This window comes from Leucoraja erinacea, chromosome 1 (genome assembly GCF_028641065.1).
Source record: "Leucoraja erinacea ecotype New England chromosome 1, Leri_hhj_1, whole genome shotgun sequence".
Classification (NCBI taxonomy): domain Eukaryota; kingdom Metazoa; phylum Chordata; class Chondrichthyes; order Rajiformes; family Rajidae; genus Leucoraja; species Leucoraja erinaceus.
Window position 1 is genome coordinate 34313317 of NC_073377.1, and position 20253 is coordinate 34333569.

The following is a 20253-nucleotide window of genomic DNA, read 5'->3' on the forward strand; positions in this document are numbered from 1 at the left end:
GTTTTGCATGGTCAATTCCCGCAAGTACAGATTTTCTTCACTTCAGTTCTTCCTACCTAACTGTGTATCAGATGGCTACATAAACCATTTATTGAAATATAAATTTTAAAATAGTTTTTTTACCTACTAGTCGCCATTAAACAATCCATGTAGCCGCAACAGCCTGAATTTAACTCGTTACTTCTCCGAATGTTTTTAAAGATTATATGTTGCTAGATACTACTTGACCTATTTCCACAGTCTACGTGGATATAAATTATTTAGCTGTGGAGTTTGATTAATATTCCACCACTTGCTTAGTCAATAGACAGCCTATTTCTCACCAACTCATCATATAGAATGAATTGCATCTTTGTTCCCAATACTTTTTTTTTTAAAACACAGTTACGCCCAACAGTACTGGGAACTAGTACAACTAGTAGGATTAAGCTCGAGTAACATGGCCTCATCATAAGATCCAAGCGCACACAATTTATGAAACTAAAAGTTGAATTCAAAATAAACAATGACGTCTTTTAACAAAAGCCAAAAAGGGTAATATATTATTATATACTGGGTTCAAAATAACTTGATGGCAACTCAAATTTAACTTACCAGGTTTTAAACTTGGGGAGACCAAGAAAACCAGATTACAAAGTCTTCCTAAAAGGCTACAGATCTAGAACAAAATGTTTCTGAAGTTCTGTAATTGAGTTTAATTTGTTGGTTTAGCAAAGTTAATCTAGGTTAACCTAGACCTACCAATGTTGTTAAGCTGCGCTCATTTACACATGTATCTACAAATATGCAGAAAAGAGTGAGTTAGCTCCTACTTTTTGGTCATTTTGGGTCCATCATCAATACTTACTATTGCTAATCAACTGGCATATAGCAGGTGCCACAACTCTCAAACCGAGAGCCAGGAACGTTCTGGATGTGACCAGAATGCCATTGCCTGGCCTGGAACTACATAGTCAGAGTCATACAGCACATAAACAGGCCCTCTAGCCCAACTCGTCCGTGCCCGATCTAAGCTAGCCCCATTTACCCGCCATCAATTCCTGGTCACTAATGCAGAGAATACATTCAACAAACAACAAAGCGGCAAGGGGGCAACACTTGATGCATCAAAGAAGTGAACCTGCAACATTCAGAATCATTCGATGTTAAAAATAAAATAAACTTTTCCGCATGTCATAGAAATGGATTTCTGAATCCTCATGGTTTCAAGGTCAGTTTATTGTCACATGTACCAATTAAGGTACAGTGAAATTTGAATTACCATGCAGCCTTACTAAAAAGAAACAAGACACACAACTACATGAAATTTAACATAAACATCCACCACAGTGGATTATCCATGTAAAGTAAAGTAGCCTTTATTGTCATTCAGACCATCCAGATACATATAATCAAAATGACAAAAACACACAATGAACACAAATTTAACATCCACCACAGTGAGTTCACCAGGCACCTCCTCTGTGATGGAAGGCAATAAACTCCAATCTTCTTCCTCTTTTATAAAGGAGCTAAAACAGATCATAATAAGAGCAATATATATTGTGTCCAATGTTTAATGCTCGTCAACCAACAACATATTTTTGATTATTATCTTTATTAAACAGAGATAACTAGGGGCTCGACTCTTGGGGCCGAAGTGCTGTCACCTAGTGAGAAACTAGGGAAGCACTCTTGGCTACGGGTGAGGCTGAGGCAAAGTGGTTTCAAGACTCCCCACTTCCTAGCATATTACTGGCTAATGTGCAGTCTCTGGAGAACAAGCTGAGTGAACTTAAAGCGTGACAGATGTACCTTACAGAACTGCTTCACAGAGACACGGATCACCCCTGACATAGCTGACTGTGACATCCAACCTGTGGGTTACTCTCTTCACCAGATGGACCGCACGGCGTCTTCGGGCAAGCTTAGGGGCGGAGGGGGTCTGCTTCGTAACCAATACCGAATGATGCTCAGATGTGGTGGTCCGGCGAGCTCATGCTCCCCAGGACATGGAATATTTAATTGTAGTGCCATCCCGACTACCTGCCGAGGGAATTCACCTCAGCTATCCTGACAGTAGTCTACATCCCTCCCTATTTGGATGTCAAGCTCTGCATCAACTGTACTCTGCCCACCATTAGACTTGTGACAAAACACCACCTTAGCCCAGGTCACTGCAGCCAGGGACTGCCCTGTCTCGTGTGTGTACCACAGTTATACTCTTGCCCCACCTTGCCCCCAGACACAACAAGGGTACGGTTCCCTTGATCCTCCCATTTCACCCTACCAGCCTCTGTATGCAACACAACACCAGTCATATCTTCCCATGCACTCCCCTTCCCCTTTTCCCCTTTTCATAAAGACCACTATCTCCACAACTCCTTGGTTCACCCTCCCCAGACACTTTCCCCAACAACCGCAGCGATCCTAACAGCTCTCACAGGTAAGACAATGGTTCACATGCACCTCTTCACAACCCAAACCACCCCAGTCACCCTGCTCCTTCCCTCTCTGTACGCGTACTTGCCATCCCAGAGTTTCATATTTCTATTTTAGCTCCACCCTTTTCCCTTTCCCCTGTGCCCATCCACTCATATCCCTCCCTACTCCATTAATTTAAAGAAGGTTTTTGACCCAAAATGTCGCCTGTCCACTCCATCCACAGATGTTGTCTGACCCATTGAGTTTCTCCAGCACTTTGGTCTTTGTTCATATAGAAACATAGAAAATAAGTGCAGGAGTCGGCCATTCGGCCCTTCGAGCCTGCACCGCCATTCAATATGATCATGGTTGATCATCCAACTCAGTATCCTGTACCTGCCTTCTCTCCATACCCCCTGATCCCTTCAGCCACAAGGGCCACATCTAACTCCCTCTTAAATATAGCCAATGAACTGGCCTCAACTACCTTCTGTGGCAGAGAATTCCAGAGATTCACCACTCTCTGTGTGAAAAATGTTTTCCTCATCTCGGTCCTAAAAGACTTCCCCCTTATCCTTAAACTGTAACCCCTTGTTCTGGACTTCCCCCAACATCGGGAACAATCTTCCTGCATCTAGCCTGTCCAACCCCTTAAGAATTTTGTACGTTTCTGTATTTCTTCTATATATATTTCTTGATGTTGCAGCAATGAATGCAGTACTCCAGATGGGATCTGACCAAGTAACTGAAGCATCACCGCATAATGTTTGTATCCCACCCTCCTGGAAATAGAATTCATTTTGTTTTGAACCTGTGAACTAGCTCTGAGTTATGCGTTTTCATGAGCAATTTAAATACTATGATGATCGGTGGGTAATTAGGAGAAAACTAAGTAGTTCAATGCAAATGAACTACAAATGGTCTTGCTCATCTGTAATTATCATGATCAGACCTACAAAACATTTACCAGCAGCTGTTGCTTTGAAATAACACTGCAGCTTGCAGTCTCAATACCATCAAACAAGCAATCAACAAGCCACAGCTACCATAAAAATACCGTCCCTGGTATTTTACAAACTTCTATAGCACTGAACTTCAAAACTTGAAGAACTGAACTAAACACGTGTATTAAGTTTCTATTCTCCGCCACTGCCAACCATCCTCATTACTTCAGCAAATCCCCATAGCCCTATACCGATTCTTGTTGCTAAAATTCCCACAACACATTTGCATTTTTTCAAAGGTAGACAAAAATGCTGGAGAAACTCAGCGGGTGAGGCAGCATCTATGGAGAGAAGGAATAGGCAGGGTCTCGAGTCGAGACCCTTCTTCAGACTGTAGTCGGGGGAGGGGGGGGGGGGAGGAGGGGGGATGGTTAGATAAGTTGACAAGCATAAGTTAGTCTTATGCATTTTTTTAAAGATTACTCGTTCACAATTATGATTAATTAAATACATAGCTGTTACTTTGGAGAATTTTGAAGGTGGTAGCTCATCATGTATAGAATCATGGAAACTAATGATATTTTACTGCTGATCTTCTGCACCTAGTTACGTATGTAGTTATGAATTATGTTTTATGGCTAGCAATGACTTATAAGGGTAGAATAGCACGGCTACTGGGCTAGCAGCCAGACTTGTGGATCATTGATCCAGAAGCACAAGTTCAAACCCACTGTAGCAGATGGGGGATTTTAATACAAGCAATTAAATCAATCTGGAATTTAGAAAGTTAGTCTTACTAATGGCAATCATGAAACTATTAAACTGTTGTAAAATCCCATCTGCTTTATTATTGCCCTCCAGAAATGGAATTCTGCCATTCTTACATGATCTGGCCTTTAAGTGACTCCGATTCACCTAGAGGTTGACATTTAACTGCCAACTCAATTTAAGGGCAATTATAAATGGACAGTAAATACCAGAATTGCCAATGAGGTTTGCATCCCATGAATGACACATTAAATTATGTTTAAAGTATTTTCATTTCTCTCTTATTTCAAACTTAATGAAAAAAGTGCAGTGAAGCACAGAAATGTCCTACTATGCAAGTTCTTTCTCATCTTTCTTACCAGAGGTGACTTGACTGCTGCCTTGAAAATCACCTAAATGGGGATTAAGTACTAAATTCACCAAGCCGTTATGCATCCTTTATTTATTCATTTTCTTTAATGTGCAGTTTATGTTTTCTAGAAACCCTTGCAAGTGTTGAAGGACAATTTCCAGATTAGGATTTAGTGAAAATGGAAGGGTACACAGTAATAGGCTGACATTTTGATTTGCTGTCCCATATACCCATTAAACAAAGTAAGCTAAATGCATTTCTGATTTTAAATTATAATGCGTTACAGAACTTCACTGTGGTTACATGTATATACTGACAACAAAGAATGAGCTCCAGGAAGCAAGTCATACATGCTGAAACTAGGGCACAATTTACAATATCACCCTTTCTTAGCATATGATTTTTTATTGTTCCTGATCTCAATCTAAAATGAATTACAAATAATAAATACAGAAAATGCTAAAAATAATCAGCAGCTCAAGCCGTGATTGTATCAAGAGGAAGAGTTAATGATTCGACTCGAGGACCTATCATCAGAATTTGTTATTGCCTCTACCTTTTTTTCAGATTAAGAGGAAGAAAAAACAAGAGCGTAGAATTTGAGAACATAAAGGACAAAACAAATGAAGGGCAAGGCAGAATAGAATGGAATGAGACGAATAATTCAAGAAAATAAGTATAAAAAGGCGTCACTTAGAATGATAGGATCAGTATCTGAAATTGTTAAAATGGAAAATTAGATTTGATTATACCCAATTTAAAAAAAAAATCAGATGCTATGACTTAAATTTATATTTAGTTTAATTGAAACAAGGATGCCAAAGAGATCCAAATGAGAGCGGGATAAAGAATTCAAGTTAGATGCAACGAGAAACTCAGCTTCATACCAGCAAGCTGAAACAATGTGCTTTACAGTTTTCAGTCATCAGTCATAACCGGGCATCGACCCCTCCCTCTGCAACTGGATACTGGACTTTCTAACCAACAGACCCCAGTCTTTGAACACCGGCATTCCTCAGGGCTGTGTGTGCTGAGCCCCCTCCTTTACTCACACCTGTACATGGTACTAACACCATCATCAGTGGTGTGGTGGTCGATGTGGCTTACAGGGAGGGGTCCAGCACTTGATGGACTGAATGATCACATTTGTTGCACCATAAGAAATGTTTGATTGTATCTGAGCAGCAAAGCAGTCAACTAAACTGAAAGTAGCACCTTGTTACTTGATGTGAAGTATTCTTTGCAGACGCGTTTTGTGGAAGTGTCTGGTATGTTTGCTGCACACTATTCATGTTTCGCAAGTATAGATTAAGGTCAGTATGACAACAGCACAATATACCATCAGCTTGATCTTTAGGGTGCTCTTGATATTTAGCAGAGCTGGCTTTTGCTAACTTGTTGACTTTTGCAGTTAATGGTGACCGATCTTGAGAGAGTGCTGCCAAGTTATGTGAATTTGTCCAATACTGAAAGCCTCTGACCATTCACAAGGATATTTAGCAGAGCTGGCTTTTTCTGTTGACTTTGCACCGATCTTGAGAGAGTGCTGCCAAGTTATGTGAATTTGTCCAATACTGAAAGCCTCTGACCATTCACAAGGATGTTTGGTTCTGTATCAGGGGCCTTTGATGCATAATTTATGAAGCCACAAAAAACTGCAGATGCTGGAATCTTGAGGGAAACACTAAGTGATGGAGAAACTCAGCAGGACAGGCAGCAACTGTGGAGGGAATGGACAGGCAAACTTTCAGGTCGGGACTCCTCTTTAGATGGACTATAGTAGGAGGGACAATGGTGGAAAATAGTTGGCGCATAGTTTCTGTTTCCTTTGCGTTAATTGAGGCCCAAGTTGCCGCAGACACCAACAAATTTGTCCAAACACTTCAGTGTACCAGATTCCAAAACTGTTTTAAGTGCACAGTCTTCAGCAAGAAGGAAGTTGCTTGAGATTCATAAGATTATGTGATAGGAGCAAAATTAGGCCATTCGGCCCATCAAGCCTACTCCACCATTCAATCATGGCTGATCTATCCTTTCCTCCTAACCCCATTCTCCTGCCTTCTCCCCAGAACCTCTGACACCTGTACTAATCATGAATCTATCATCTCTGCCTCAAATATATCCACTGACTTGGCCACCACAGCCTTCTGTGGCAAAGAATTCCACAGATTCGCCACCCTCTGACTAAAGAAATTCCTCCTAATTTCCTTCCTAAAAGAATGTTCTTTAATTGTGAGGGTATGACCTCTAGTCCTAGACTCTACCACCAGTCAAAACATCCTCTCCACATTATTGGTCCTGAATCAGTCGGAAAAGAGTCTTTACCTGAAACATCGTCTGTCCATTTCCCTCCATAGATGCTGCCTGGCCTGAGGAATCCCTCCTTATTTTTTGCTCAAGATTTCAGCATTTGCAGTTCCTTACATCTCCAGTCCTGTAACTAATGTTGATTCAATTTCCTTTACCAGGAGAGCATATGCTAATAAATGAACTTTGAATATCAAGCTCATCTACTTTTACCAGCAACATACCAGAATAAAAAACATAGCACCTATTATTGATATGAATCAATTCTCATTTCAGATTTTTTTTTCCTTTTCAACTGCATTTTACCCCAGGAATTAGTCTGACTTTAACCAGTACTTCCAGGGTCCTTACATATAACGAGGCTGAGATATTAATTTTGTATGATCACAAATATGAACATGAATTGCATTCCATAGAATCAATGAATAGAAGAATCCAAATACATTTAACATTGTCACAAACCTCTGCAAAGTGCATTGTAACTACGGACTTAATATATTATTCATATTCACATCATCATGGAGTGATGAAATATTGCCATTGAGAAAATCCTCTAATAAATAAAAGAAATGTCTTTAAATATCAGTGTTATATTATATTCTGTTTTTAAAATCGGGAATAGTAAAATATATACGCCGATTGGAAAAGTTAAGAGAGCAAGTTCGTCCCAGTGCACAACACCGAATGGGAAGGTTGTGTGCTGAGACTCATTTTCCAAGCATAATGCACTGAATAAGACAGAGGGATTTTGATAATTTTTGAAATGGCATTGCAAAAGATTAAATAATCATTTCATGAAAGGAATTATTAACATAAAACTAACTCCGTCATGCCATCGCTTCTCATGTTTTTAATCTCAAAAACATTAAAACACCAGAACTCCAAGGGCCTAAGCTCTATAAATGAGTATTTCAGTGTTTCGAACATACATGCAGGATGTTTTCCCAGCACGTAACTTATGCAATGGAGTTCTTTTGCAAAACAAAATCCCATTCACAATTGCAAAGATGCTTCAATCTTATGAGGAAAAATCTTACATCATCAGCACACACAGCTATTTGTTGCGTTCGGAAGCAGGCTGTTAGATATTAACAATAATTAAATAACAGATTGGCAAATGCACTTCAATAAGTGTCTTACTCATCACCATTCCATGTAGAAACAAAGATTTGGAAAACAACAGCGTTGGCATTTTCATGTTTCACAGTCCTAAGGAGGCTCTAATCAAATATGCAACTGTATTCCTACATGGGTCAAAGGCAAACTATACCTTCTTATTCTTCTCAATCTACCTACAATCATTGACACAGTTGACCATGGCATCCTCCTCGGATGCATCTTTTTCATTGAACATCTGTATAAGTAATGTTTTGGTTTGATTTGTATCCATCTCACCTGCACACCATTTTATCAAGTGTTCCTCTACAACCTAAACTTGGCCTGCTCCTTTTCTTTAACCGCATGCTGCAACTCTGTGATTTCATCCTAAAAAAATAGGTTTCACATGAGATGACAGAGTTCTCCATCACCACTGCTTCTCTTCAGCCCTATCTTTAAATTGTGCAACTGTTTACATGGAGATCAGAAATATCCTCAAAGTAAACCCGATTAGACCAAATCCAACATCTTCAGTTGCAACAACGCCCTCGCCTCCCTAGTGACCCGCTTCGTAACATAGGCAGAATCAAACAATTTGCTGCCTTGGTGTCGGGTAGAATCTTAAAATGAGCACCAAACTATGTGTAGACCGTGGGTCATAGAAACATAGAAAATAGGTGCAGGAGGAGGCTATTGGGCCCTTCGAGCCAGCACCGCCATTCATTGTGATCATGGCTGATCGTCCCCAATCAATAACCCGTGCCTGCCTTCTCCCCATATCCCTTGATTCCACTAGAGCTCTATCTAACTCTCTCTTAAATCCATCCAGTGATTTGGCCTCCACTGCCCTAGTCTTTTCAATCTTTCCTCATATGACAGTCCCGCCATCCCAGGGATCAATCTCGTGAACCTACGCTGCACTGCCTCAATCACAAGGATGTCCATCCTCAGATTAGTCGAGGTGCCTTTTTTTGTCATGTTGTGACCCACATCCCATATCTACCTGTATTTATAACATACTTGGGTAGTTTACACCCCAGCAGTATGAACATTGACTACTCCAATTTCAGGTGGTCCTTGCTTTCTCCCTCCTTCCCCTCCCCTTCCCAGGTCTATCACATTCTCCACCTCTTCCTTTCTTTACCCCCCCCGCCGACATCAGTCTGAAGAAGGGTCTCAACCCAAAACGTTGCCTATTCCTTCGCTCCATAGATGCTGTCTCACCCGCTGAGTTTCTCCAGCTTTTTTTTTTGTTAGAAGTACAATAATGTAGTACCAAAGTATCCAATAAATATTGACATATTACATTTCATGTACATCGTCTTATTTTTAGTTTAAAAATAAAACAGGAAAGAGTAGAAAAAGAGAAATTATCATAGAGATCGGTGCGAGATTGGCCCGAAAGAAGTGAGAAGTACACGAAAAGGTACAGAAGAATGGCGAAAAGAAGGAGAGAGAAAAGAAGAAATAGAGAAAGAGAGAGAAAGAAAATAAGTTTTTAAAAAAGGAGATTGAGGAAGATATACCTATTTAATGTTCTTGGCCACCCCTCACCTGGTTCTGAAACATTTGATTTCTACGGTTGTGTTGCACCATATGCTTGTAAAAAGTCAATAAAAGGAAACTAAATCACTAAGAATTGGTCTGCTTTACCTGCTAGGAGGAGTCGCATTTCTTCAAGATGTGACGTTTCCGACATATTTGAAATCCACATTTTAAGCGTGGTGTTGATGCATTTTTCCAAAATTTAAGTATGTTTTTTTGCCGTTATTAAACCATAATTATATTAAATAGTTTTGTAAAAATGTCAAATTTTTAATTCCAAAATTTATGAAGTTTTGTGCAAGAGACAACAGAGTGTGTTATAGTGGCATTTTGAGATAAGCATTTATCACAGATGGGGGAGATATTTGGATAGATTTTATTCAATCTAGTTTTCGAGTAGTATAATCTATGTAAAATTTTAAATTGAATTAAGTTGTGCCTTGCATTAATCGAACATTTGTGTATGTATATTAGGTATTTTTCCCATGTTTCTTTCGTACTTTTTATCAGTAATTCTCGTTCCCAGTCTACTCTAATTGTCTCTGTCGATGGTAATTCTATATTTAAAATGATATTATATAAATATGATATTAAATTGCTTGATTCTGCTTTACTGTTCATTGCTTCATCTAGTAAATCTAGGGTTAGAGTTTGATATCCTTGTATATGTTTTTTCAAGTAGTCTCGAATTTGAAGGTATTTAAAATATTGATTACTTTTCAGGTTTTATTTTAATTGTAATTGTTGAAATGATAAAAGGTTTCCCATTTCATACATATCTCCGATCGTTTTAATTCCTATTCTTTCCAAACATTTACGTTTTGTCAGTGAGAGATGGTTTGAATGAGGGATTATTAACTATTGGAGATAAAAGCGATAGGTTTCTTAATTTCAAAGCTAGTTTTATTTGTTTCCAAATTCGTATTGTGTTGTGGATAATTGGGTTCTTCTTATATATTGTATTGTTCAATTTTATCGGGGAGAAGAGGATCGCTCCTATATTAAAAGGAGAGCAATCCTCTTTCTCCATTCTTATCCATTCTCTCTGTTGGGCAGAACTGGCCAACCAATAAATTATGTTTTTAATATGCACTGCCCAATAGAAGTATAAAAAGTTCGGAAGTGTCAGTCCCCCAGATTCTTTAGGTTCACACAGGTGTTTTCTTTGGATTCTGTGCGATCTGTAGTCCCATATGAAGTTTGTAATATTGGAGTCTAATTTTTTTAAGAATTTTTTTGATAAGTACATTGGTATTGATTGAAATAGGTATAATATTTGTGGTAGAAAGATCTTTTTTTTTAGCATTTATTCTGCCTATTAAGGATATCGGCAGTGTATTCCAGAATTTAATCAACGCGTTCAATTTAGTTAATAAAGGCAAGAAATTTGCATTATATACTGATTTATATTTTCTAGTAATTTGGATACCCAAATACTTGAATTTTTCTGTTGCAATTTTAAATGGGAATTTTAACAGGTGTTTCGACGAGGTTTTAACATCATAATTTCACTTTTATTCCAATTTATTCTATATCCTGAAAAGGAGCCAAATTCCTCTATTAAATTTAGTATATTTGGTATACTCACTTGCGAATTTGTAATGTATAATAGTACGTCGTCTGCGTATAGTAAAATTTTATTATTGGAATCTTTGGTATTATATCCCCGAATATTCGGATGGCTTCCTATACTTTCCGCTAAAGGCTCTATCACAAGGGCAAATAGCAGGGGTGATAATGCACACCCCTGTCTATTGCCCCTTGATAATTGACACTTTGAAGATAACATGTTGTTAGTCAGAATTCTAGCAGTCGGCTTGTCATATAATAGTTTTACCCATGAGATAAAATTCTCTCCCATGTTAAATTTTTGCAATACTTTATACAGATATTGCCATTCTACTTGATCAAATGCTTCTTCTGCGGCCAATGCAATAATTGATAGGTCTTCTTCAGCTTTTTTGTCTACCTTAAAATTACAACACATGTTGTTTTCCAAATCATTGTTTCAACCTACTCATACATTTACAAAGTTTCATATGTTAATATTCTCAGCAAGACAACAAACCTTGCAAGTGCAACCCCATCACCTCACCAAACTTTTGTAACCTCCTACAGTTCTACAACCTTCCAAAATATCTCTGCTTCAGTTATTTTTGCTTCAGAAATTCCCCTAAATTTAATTATTCCACTTTTATCTCCCAAAGTCTCCCAAAGTCTTAGACTTTCCATGCCTAAATTGATCCTATCCTTAAGGTGCTCCTTAAATATTGCTGTAATTTTTTAGTCATCTGACCCAATGACTTGTAGTTCAGTCTCCATTCATCTAGTGAGCCTTCAGATATTTCCTGCAATAAATGTGATGTATCAAAGAGAGTTGTACCAGTGAGTGGATTCTCAATTAAAATTGCAATATTATTTTTATCAAACAGAAAAATTGTGTGGCCGTGAAAAAGTATATTTTGCATCCAAGCCAAAGATCATGAAAGTAACTCACAATGATAACTCAAGTGATTCAAAATGATGGATTTTCTAGTACACTTCAGAAGTGCAGCAACTAAATTACTGAGTACTCCTACAACATCTACATTAATATATCACTGTTCATAACTTTATGAGGGTAAAATAATACTTTAATGATCCTGTTTAAAGTGATTACTTTTCCCAAAGACTCAATTTCAGGTTTTGATCGTCAACAGGTTTTGTTTCAAAAAGGAAGGCAATCAATTCTTCTTAACTCCATCGGGAATTCGTAACATTTTAAACAGTCGCACAGGGAGCCTATTATCATTTCTATCTGACCTATGTAAGTGTTCAACAGATCTATTATGTAGGTCCTGTGGTTAACTGCAGAATTTGAAAGGATGGCAGATCTATTTCAAGTACAATTTGCAGTTGCCTATCAATATCTTTCACAGCTAATTGAGAGAACATATTGCTCACTCCAAGACTAAGAAAATAGGACTGTGTCAATGGATTTATATAATTCTATAATTTTATCATTGTTGACTCACACAATCCTAAATTGTTGCTTAGATTCTGGTTAATTGTAACATTGGCCTTGGAATGGAATGCTTTATAGTCACATGCGACAAGGCACAGTGAAATTATTTGCTACATACCCAATGTATATATAGTAGCCACCTTTGACGCTGACATTTGATACTTACTAAACTATTAATGCTTAGTCATTTGCAAAATATTTAATCCATGTATATTCTCTATTTGCTGTTTTCGTAATCTTTCCTTCGCTAATTTAGTCTCAAATCTTAATTATTTTGTTCATTCCAGTTTAGTGTCAGTCAGTTGGCATCTTCCTTTTCCAGATTAAACGATTGAAATGGCAAAACTATTACTTAGTGTAGTATACCTCCATATCCACATTATAGAACCTCACATGTAGTGCCATCTTGTGATAGGGTTTTATGTAACAGTGGTCTCAAGTATCATAATTGCACAGGCATTATTTTGCCAGCTGACAATGCATTATTAATATCAGTTATATTCTGATTCTAGAATCTAAGAAAATACAATTGTGCAGGAAGGGAGCCATTTAGTACAACATGAAGGGCCTGTCCCACGAGCATGCGACTCCATGCGGCAAGCGGGACCTAAAGGGCCGGTCCCACCAACATGCGCCTGCATGCGGAAAGCGCAACCTAACGTGATCGCTTGAGCCGTATGGCCTCGCGGGGCCGGTCCCACTTCAATTGCCGGAGCCGTATGGAGTTGTGCGGAGCTGGTCCCGACATCGCGCGGGGCTCTGATAAACTGACCATGTTCAAAAATTCTGCGCGGCAACGGCCTGCCGGCCCACAGCCGCCTCGACACCGTACGTCACGTGCGAACTTCCCGCGGACTTTGCTCGAACTTTATGTCATTCACTCAACCTCCGCGCGGCCCCCGCTTCTGGTTAGGTCGCGCTTGCCGCATGCAGGCGCATGCTGGTGGGACCGGCCCATTAGGTCGCGCTTGCCGCATGAAGTCGCATGCCCGTGGGACAGGCCCTTTAGTCATAAGGTCATAAGTAATAGGAGCAGAATTAGGCCATTCGGCTTATCAGATGCACTCTGCCATGGCTGATCTATCTCTCCCTCCTAACCCCATTCTCCTGCCTTCTCCACATAACTCCTGACGCCCGTAGTAATCTATAATCCATCTATCTCTGCTTTAAAGATATCCTCTGGCGACCTCCACTGCCTTCTGTGGCAAAGAATTCCACAGATTCACCACCCTCTGACTAAAGAAATTCCTTTACATCTCCTTCCTAAAGGAACGTCCTTTAATTTTGAGGCAAGTACCTCAAAAGTCCTAGACTTTCCCACGTGGAAACATCCTCTCCACATCCAATACTTTCACGATTCGGTACGTTTCAATGAGGTCTCCCTCCTCATTCTTCTAAACTCCAGAGAGTACAGAACCACCTAATCTAATCTTACTTTCTGCAGTCCAGCAGGTCCTGGCCATTCTGGTACTTTTAATTTGTGGCAGCAGTTTTTATATCTACCAACTTCTCAAGTAGCAAATTCCAGATTTTTCCATCCTTTGAGTGCAAAACGTTCTTCCTAATTTCCCCTCTTGCCCTTCCACCAATTACTTTAAATCTACTCCTCTCAGTTAAGGGAAAAAAAACATTTAAAGAAGATGCAATCTACAACATTTCTAATATTGAACCTGTTTATTCCCCTGATCCCTGATACTGGGTAAAGACTACTTCCATAGCCTTTTTACATATGCTGTTAGAAAATTTCAAAAACCATCCACAGGTTCCTCCAAACTAACCATACCCCTTTTTTTTAAAAATGTGAATAGATCGTCTTGAATGATCCTGACTCTGGCAAACTATACAATGATTGCCATCATTTTTATTTTACCGTAGTACTATAGTAATGGGCCAAATAATGTACAGATGATTGAGTAACGTGTGAGAAATGGATGGCTTTTGAATATGTCAAAAGGAGGGTGATCAATATCCTTGCAAGGAGCTTAGTGCTACTCGGGATAGTTTAAACTAGAGAGGCAGGGGGGCTGCGAATCGGAGTAGTAGGTGAGAAATTGGAACGAGTGATGGGAGAGGTGAAGGACTATGGTGATGCTGGTGGGCTGAAGTGTGTATATTTCAATGAGAGGAGTATTGTGGGGAAAGCAGGTGAAATTAGAACCTGGATTAGTACTTACGACTATGATTTTTGGCCATTGTAGAAACATGGTTGTGAGAGGGACACGACTGGCAGCTCAATGGTTTGGGTTTCAATGTTCCAGATGTGATTGAGAGTGAAGCAAAAGAGGTGGAGGTGCGCCACTAATCAGGGAGACTGTTACGGCAGCACTCACTACACAAACTGGAGGGTTTATCTGCTGAGACAATAAGGGTGAAGTCTAAAAGTAAGAAAGGTGCAAGCTCTCTAATGGGGTTGTATTATGGGCCACTTTCTAGCAAGCAGAAGATAGAAGAACAGATATGTAGCCAGGTTATCCAAAGGTGCCAAAGCAACAGATTTGTTTTAGTGGGTAACTTTAACTTCCCCAATATTGATTGGGATTTGCTCAGTGTCAAAGGCTTAGATGGGCCACAATTTCTGACTTGTATCCAAGAAGATTTCTTGAAACAGTATGTGGATAGTCTTACCCAAGAAGGTAACATACTGGACTTTCTGTTGAGAAATGTTGAAAGTGATCACAAATGAACCTGGCCAGGTGTCTGAACGAAATTGCAGCAGTCATACATACAATACAATACAATAAAACAACAATAAACACACATTAACATCCACCACAGTGAGTCCACCCAGCATCTCCTCACTGTGATGGAGGCAAAAGTCTTAGGTCGCAGTCTCTTCCCTCCTCTTCTCCCTCTCATGGCCCCCCCCCCCCCCCCCCCGTGCGATGTTAAGAACAGTCCCGCTGCTCAAACACGCGGCCCGGGGTGGTTGAAGAACATTTGGGGGAAAGTGATCACAATCCATAAATTTTAAGATTGTTTTGAATATGGAGAAAGGTGGACCTTGCAGCAAAGCGCTAAATTGGAGTACGGCAAACTCTGACTTTATTTAGCAGGATCAAGTGAAGGTACACTGGAAGCAATCATTATTGGGTTAGTCTACATCTGACATGTAGGAGTCATTTAAAGATCAATTGATCAAAGTTCAGAACTGGCATGATCTAGTGAAGAGGAGATATGAAGATAGCAAAGTAAGGGAACCTTGGATGACCAAAGTGGTTGTAAACAGTGGAAAAGGAAGCATGTGTAAGGTTTAAGAGGATGGACTCAGACAGGTCTAAGTCCAAATGGAGCCACGTTATGGCTTTGATGAGTCAGGTTAAAGTAAATCCCAAAACAATTTTACCTATATTAAAAGCAAAAGGTTAACCAGGGAGAAGATAGGAATGCTCAAGGATCAAGGGAATTTGTGCTTGGAGTCTGGGATGTAGACAAGGCACAGATACTTTGCATCTGTTTTCACCAAGGAGAAAGACATGGCGGACAGTGAGATCTATGTGAAGAATACAAATACGCAATGGCATTATGAGATTAAGGAAGAGAAGGTGTTGGAGCTTTGAAGAGCATTAAGGTGGATAAACCCCCAGGACCTAATGCGATTTATCCTGGGTTATTGAAAGAGGCAAGAGAGAAGATTGCAGGAGCCTTGACGAAGATCTTTGCATCTTCTCTACCCACAGGCAAGATCTTGGAGGACTAGAGAGTAGCTAATGTTGTTCCTTTATTTAAGATGGGATGTAGATAGAATCCAGGGAATTACAGTCATGATGCAGCTTTATAGGACTTTGGTTCGGCCACATTTGGAGTATTCCATGCATTTCTGATCAGGCCACGTCAGGAAGGATGTGGTGTGAGAATGGGTGCAGAGGAGGTTTACAAGAATAATGCCTGGATATGGGGTTATTAGCTACTATGAGGTGTTGTACTGTAAAGATAAGCATTCACAAGCACTGGATGAGACACCAGTTCCAACACCGTGTATAAATGACGATTTTTTTATTATGACAAATACTTAGCAAAAATTTCAATTATTAAGATCTAACCTACTGTAAAATGCAAAGTATAATTTGTAGTTTCAATTTTTTATAAGCTTGTAACTAGTATACTTGTTTTTGGTTATTTATCATAAAAACAGTGCATGATTTTTCCTCTTTATGTTAAATGCGAGCCAGCCATTGAGTAGCATTGATAATTTTGTTGGCATTGGAAATCTATAAACTTTCTTGATTTCAAATAACTACCTTTCGCAATATTCCTTCATACCCCAATTCCTCAAGTGAGATCAATCATTAACAATCTGACTTTGATTCAGCTTTTAATTTACTTCATATCACTTTTACAGATTTTATTTTCTGAGAATCAAAATCAGAACAGAAAATGTTAGAGATACTCAGTAAATCAGGCCACACCTGTGTGAAGAAAAAGTTAATGTTCAAAGTCAAGGACCCTTTGTCAGAACAGCCAAGGAGAAAGTAGAAGCTCACTAAGCTGTGTGGAGGGTAGTATATGGCGGAGGAATGCCGTGGATCGGGACAAAAATCGTCTCGGAAGAGTTATACACTGAGAATAGACCAACATGCCCAGACAGCAGATGAGGTGCTTTTTAAACTTGCATTAACTCTCATTGTAATAGTACTGGAATCCTCAGATTCATAGATCCGAGTTGGAGTAGGATGGGAAATTCAAGTCGCTGATGTTCTAAAGCTAATCTCAACTAATTAAGTTTAGATTTCTGCAATTAAATCTTTCACAGCAATTTTATTAATTAGTTATGAACTGTAGTCCAATCCTATTTGTTTCCAAAAGATTCAATTACAGACTTCTTCACTAATCCCAAAGAGTGAATTGCAAACAGATAATCTCTGTTCTTTTAAAAGCAGCAGAGCACAGTATCTGCACACACTGTGTTTAAAATGTTAAGGCGGCAACCTCATACATCTTTCCTTCAGGGAAATAAAAGACGTTTCAACAAACCTCATTAACTGACATAAATGGGAAGGTAGTTGAGTGAGCCTGTTATGGCTGCATATTTAATTGAACAATGGAAATAAGACTGGAATTGATTTAAAAAAACACATTGTAGCCATCCAGCTATCTGTTTGAGCAACACAGTATGGCCACAAATTATGGGAAACCATAATATATTGCTTATTCAAAATTATTAAAATATATTAATATCCTGATCCATGTGTTCAATATATCATTCCTCTCTGATAAAATATAGCAAATACGTATCATAATTTATTAAGCACAGAATTTATCAGTAAATATTAATAACATTTTCATAATGGCATAATATTCTTTTTGTGATCATTTTCGGCTTCCAGAACATCAGAGCAATTTTAACCGGGAGCGTTGGTACATATTATGCCCGAATTTCCCACCATTCATTTTAATTGTGAGAAAACAATTGGCTGTGCATGCCGAGATTTCAAATATTACTGCAGCCGGAAGGAAAATTCAAACAATTACCCCTAAATACAAACATTTATACCACTGGCCAAACTATGACCAAATCTAAATCTCCTTTCTATTATTTTTGAACAAATACAACAAACTAATACCAAAGTGATAATTTTAAAGAGCAGACAAAGCTGATTCAGGATCATCATAGAGAATGATGATGTGACAATACCATATTGTCTCTTCCTTATCAACTAATGTTGGCAGTACAGGTGCACAACCTTTTATCCGAAGTTCCAAATAACGAAAAGCTCTGAATAGCGGACATTTTTTCGGTCCTTGAAGAAAGGTCCTTGAAGACGTTCACCGAGGGCGGCCCGCAGAGGTGACAGCGGAACCTCCGGTCGGTCCTCCAAGAAAGGGGAACTAAATCCCCATTCATAAAAGAGAAGGTGAAGGTATATTGCGCGGGAGGGTTAATAATTGACAATCTGCTACTGCCTGCCCGCTGAGTTAAAAAGTTCCCACGGTAGACTCACGATACACAGTGTATCGTGAGTCTTGCGTGGGAACTTTTTAACTCAGCGGGCAGGCAGCAGCAGATTGTCGCTCCCTTCAGTTTCACCCCACCTACACCCCTCTGCTTCCCGGCCATTGGTGTGACCCCTTCCCTCCCCTCTCCAGCTCCCCGCCCATTGCACCGGCGCGGGGGCTTTGCACTGTCTTCACGTCGGCGATGCCAGCAGGTCAGTGCCAGTCACCGGAGACGTCAGGACCAACGGGACACCGACCCCCAGGCCCACTGCAAGCACAGAGATCCCAGAGACCCACAGGCAGCAGCAGCCCAGCCCCGTTCCAACTCCAGAGGAAAACTGCAAACTAGCCGGAGACGTCAGGACCACCAGAAGCCGCTCCCCGATGGGCCGCTACGGTGACAAGTGGCAGTTCGCCCACAGCCCGAGCTGCGCCCCCTCATCGGGACACCGACCCCCAGGCCCACTGCAAGCACGGAGATCCCAGATCAGCAACTCCAGCCCAGCCCCGCTCCAACTCCAGAGGAACACGCTCCCCGTAGGGGCAGAAGCTGATGGTGTGCAAGGTACGTCTTGTTCTTGGGGTGGCGCAGCTCGGGCTGTGGGCGAACTGCCACTTGTCGCCGTAGCGGCCCATCGGGGAGCAGATTCCTCTGGCGTTGGAGGGGGAGGGGGGTATTGTGCTGTTTAATCGCCCCCTGCTATCCCAGGGACAGGGAGACACAGCGGCTTTTGAGACTGGTGGGCAATCACTTCCAAAGTTCTGCCCACACAGTCAGTACACCTCTCCTACACTGCATTTCATACAAACATTTATTCTGCAAGAAAAAACTACATTGAAGACTCAAACCTGCGACCGAGTAACTGCCGGGATCGAGGCGCAAACTCGCGACCTAGCTCGGGGATTCAAGAATCCCCGAGCTAGGCCACCTAAGGGCATGTAGCCCCGCTAGGGTGACATGAGTGCGAGAGGTGATTCAATGCTGCGGTCACATTTACAAATTCAGGAACTCATTCAACACTCTGCATTTCATACAGACATTTATTCTGCAAGAAAAAACTACATTGAAGACACAAACTCACGACCGAGTAACTGCCGGGATCGAGGCGCAAACTCGCGACTTTGCGGATATGAGCCGAGCACTCTACCACTGAGCCAGCCGTTAAAATCTACGCTAAAAATCTTCCATTCCGAAGGCTGAAAAATTCCGAATTACGAAAAGTGTCTGGTCCCAAGGCTTTCGGATTAAAGGTTGTGCACCTTTATTTCTAATAGATATCATTTTCATTACTACAGAATTCCAGCCAAGTATTTCAAACAATCCTAAATTTTGCCTACAAATGTAATTTCATACTGTACTTTAATTACAAATTATTGAAATGGTGAATAACATTAGCAAGAAGACGTATCAGTGGTATGAACAAGTATTGAGTACATCATACTTTCCAATTTCTGTTGTGTTGCCAACTAATTGTCTGGATTTGCTAAGGGAACAAGGTAAAGAAGCCATTAGGAGGTAGTGACCATAACTTGATGTTTTAATCTACAATTTGAGAGGGAGAAGGGAAAATCAGAAGTGTCAGTATTACAGTTGAGCAAAGGGGATGATGGAGGCATGAGGGAGGAGCTGGCCAAAGTTGACTGGTAAGAGACCCCAGCAGGGATGACAGTGGAACAACAATGGCAGATATTTCTGGGAATAATAGAGAAGGTGCAGGATCAGTTCATTCCAAAGAGGAAGAAAGATTCTAAGGGGAGTAAGAGGCGACTGTGGCTGACAAGGGAAGTCAAGGACAGTACAAACATAAAAGGGAAGTAGTATAACATAACAAAGATGAGTGGGAAGCCAAAGGATTGGGGCAACAGAAGACAATTAAAAAGGCAATACGGAGAGAAAA

At 40.2% G+C, this 20253-nt stretch overlaps 1 protein-coding gene across 3 annotated transcripts in view; it reads right to left on the minus strand.

Moving 5' to 3' along the window:
- kiaa1328 (KIAA1328 ortholog) overlaps positions 1-20253 on the minus strand; it is a 140211-nt gene that overhangs the window by 17271 nt on the left and 102687 nt on the right. The gene's annotated exons all lie outside the window — the stretch shown is intronic.